Source organism: Myotis lucifugus, unplaced genomic scaffold (genome assembly GCF_000147115.1).
Source record: "Myotis lucifugus unplaced genomic scaffold, Myoluc2.0 scaffold_155, whole genome shotgun sequence".
In the NCBI taxonomy this organism is placed as follows: Eukaryota; Metazoa; Chordata; class Mammalia; order Chiroptera; family Vespertilionidae; genus Myotis; species Myotis lucifugus.
In genome coordinates this window covers 1,387,804-1,391,152 of record NW_005871203.1, presented here as the reverse complement: position 1 = coordinate 1,391,152, position 3,349 = coordinate 1,387,804, and the positions used below count along the sequence as shown (strand labels likewise).

Sequence of the window (3,349 nt, the reverse complement as noted above, 5' to 3'; positions counted from 1 at the left end):
GCACTTGCACTGTGTCCTCACATTGCTCACCTTCACACCCACGCTCCAAGCTGGGAGTTGCACTTGCACTGTGTTCTCACACTGCTCACCTTCACACCCACGCTCCCAGCTGGGAGATACACTTGCACTGTGTCCTCACACTGCTCGCCTTCACATGCAGGCTCCAAAATGGACAGAAGGTCCTGGCATAGGAACTGAGCTCACTCCTCTGCGCACTGGAGGAGATCACAGACCCTCCTCTACCCCCTCTCTGCCACCCCCTCCCCTCCAGTTGGCAGGAGGATTGAGAGAGAAGGAAGAGCTGAGCGCAGGGTCAGGCACATAAAACAGACTCCTGGGTTCATCTTTAAGGACTCCAAGCAGCACTGGATTCTGTTTACATCAAACACTTACTCTGCAAAACGAATAAAGGACTGAAACGATGACTCATGAAAATCAGCGCAATTCTTATGCACTTACCCACAACCAAGAAAAAACTTACATCTTCACGGAATTTAAAACAGCTGCTATCAGCATTTAGATTTTACCAGGCAAATGAGTGTCATTACATCTCCCCTGTGCTCATGACTAGCTAAAACCCTACAGTATTCCCTTAGAGGGGCCATCAAACATTTCAGATCACTAACAAAAAGAAGAAAAACTTTCCTTCCATCGTAAATTCAAGATTCAGTGTAAAAGTCCCCATCAAAGCAATCATGGACTTCATAGTTATCTGACCTCCCGGGAAGCAGGAGGCCTCACAGATGACCTTAGAAGTAGGGCCACTTTTGTGCATGAATGTAAACTGACACGGGACAAGGCAGCTGAGTTTTGGGGTTTCCTTTTGCAGGCGCTAAGTCCAGGACCGCTGTGTATATGGGCCAGGAGATGTGCTGAGGACAAGTCAATCGCCTGCTCTGCTTGCCCACAAATTCGAGTCCTCGACAGATCCTCTGGGGTGACGTGCTGGCAGAGGTGGCGGAGATGGAAGGTACTGCGGCAGGCGAGGCTGCCGTGGAACCACACTGGCGTCAACAGCACAGTCATTTTCACATGAGCTGAACCACTGGGCTGGGAGCTGTAAGGAGTGTTTGCTTTCTTCTTCATATCACTTGTTTCCTTGACTTGAAATAAGAAAATATTCAACCAAAGAAGAAAGATGGGAAAATGATTCTTTGATACAAGATACTCAAACGAATCTAGAAAAATGCTCTTGACAAGGCTCTACTATCAATTGTAGGCCACTTTTATAGCTATGAGAAAGAAATCACAAGAAATACATTGCTATGGACTGTATCTTAAAGGGGATGTATTAATGGGTAATTAATTAATTAATGTGTGGATAACTTCTCCAGCCTTCTAGGAACAGAACCTTCCTGCTAACTATTAGTTTCCCTAGAGGTGAAAGTTTAAGGCTGCCTGTGCTGGATATTATGCAATTCCCTGAGGCTTAATGTTCACAGAGACCATGAAGACAGCAGAAAGCTGAAATAAAATAACCTGGAGACCAGAGCGGAAAATAGAATTCACTGACCACTTTTGAAAATATATCCTCTTCCCAAACACTTTCTCTCTTTTCCACTCCACACCCCTCAATCCCGAAAATAACTAAAAAAACAAAAACAAAACAAAAAACCCCCAACCAGTATGGGTGTAAATTTTTGTTTTCTTCTGACTTTAAAACACCCACACACCCCACTCACCTATCACAGAGACTAAAGAAATGAAGCCAGAGAGCCAGCAAGTCAAATGTTCCTGGTCATGCCTCTACAAACTAGAAAATCCCCAGGTGTCTTGCTAAAATACAGATGATTTGGCAAGACTATGGAGGGGCCTGGGAATATGCCTTTCTCAAAAAAGAGTGAACTAAACCTCCCGGGCAACGCCCATATCACAGGACCATGGATCATGCTCTGAGCAACAAGTACATCATTTATTTTGCAAACTGTAATTACTCCAGTGTGTTTCTTCTTGTTATAAGAAGGAAGGAACACAGTGGGGAATACAATTGATATTTTGGCTAGTGATTTGTTTATAGTGAACACAAAAAACCTAGCAACTACATCTCTTTGGACCGTGTTTGCTGACATCAGGTGTGCACACGATGGGTTTAGAACACAGAGGTAGCTACTTCAAACCCGTCAGTCTCTTCTAGTTAACTGAACAGCAAATGCAGAGGGAACTATAGAATGAAAAGTAGAGAAAACGCACACTCTGAATATCACTGAGGTTCCTGACATCTGGCTTATGACACTGGTTCCTCTGAATTTCAGACATTACCTAAAAAATGAAATTTTTTTTTAGGCTTTGATACTGTGACTATCTCACTTCATTCACCTTTTCACAATGCACTACAGTTCCTGAAACGGTGCCATAGTTCTTCCTTTTGGCAGAGTTGGCAGGAATGGCTGGTCTTCACCTCCTCTTCCTGGGCATCCAGCCAGACTACATTTCCCAGACTCCCTTGTAGTTAGGTGTGGCCACATGACTGAGTTCTGGCCAATGGAATGTGAACAGAAGTGATGAGTACCAGGGCCAGGACTGCCCCACTAAAACCTCCTAAGCTAAATGCTCCCTTCTGAGGCCCATCAATCAACTGAGTGGAGAACACTCCAAACACCAGAGGAGGCCCAAGCTACAGGACAGCAGGAGCTGGAGTCCTTAAGTTTCCCTCAGAAGAGAGCTGGCCAACCACAGTCTTTCACTGTGTTACCCACTGGTTGTCTCAGCAGTGAGCCAGCCCTGACTGAGACATTCGTATTCATAAATTTTAGAGCCTTTGAATTGATTCCTGATGACAGTATACAAAGTTGTCACTTAATTTCCTCATTTACAAGGGTTATTGTTTGGAATTTGGGTCTAAAGAAAAAGTGTCGACAACTAAAAGACAAAATGGACATCATCCAGAACCACAGGAAGGCTGTCTGAGTGGAAATTCTACAACTAGAAGGAAAGAGAAAAGCACACTGAGACTCAGAGGAGCTGCGGAAGTAAAGTGCATAGGTACGGAGGTGTACGAGGAAACGGCTGGCAAACTGAGGAGACTGCTGTCTTTTTGAATCTGGAGGGAGTTACACGCTCCTGACTGCTCTGAACTCCAGTTCTGGGAAGTCTCTGGGGACCCAGACTCATACAGGGAGAAAATAGACTGTCTGGAAGCGGGCAAACCTCGGAACTTGAGGGCAGCTTTCTCTCAGAGGTGCTTGCAGCGATTACCGATTATAGTAGGACACTGAGACCTGGGGCCTTTTAGGGCAGGGCTGAGGATCAGCCATAGCTGTTTGCTCCGCCCTGTTGATCCCCTGAGACCCCGCCCCAACCAAGCTGTGCACAGAGGCTTTTGCATATGAATAAAATCTAAAATTACCTA

General features: G+C 45.3%; 1 protein-coding gene and 1 long non-coding RNA gene across 2 annotated transcripts in view; both read right to left on the bottom strand.

Annotated features, from left to right (window-relative positions):
• The window catches only part of RTF2 (replication termination factor 2), a 28,978-nt gene that overhangs the window by 10,656 nt on the left and 14,973 nt on the right, over window positions 1–3,349 (bottom strand).
• Window positions 485–2,860, bottom strand: LOC111827365. Its single transcript, XR_002830870.1, has 2 exons — window positions 2,317–2,860; window positions 485–1,103 (listed from the first exon to the last, which is right to left on the bottom strand). It is a non-coding gene; the product is annotated as an uncharacterized LOC111827365 (long non-coding RNA).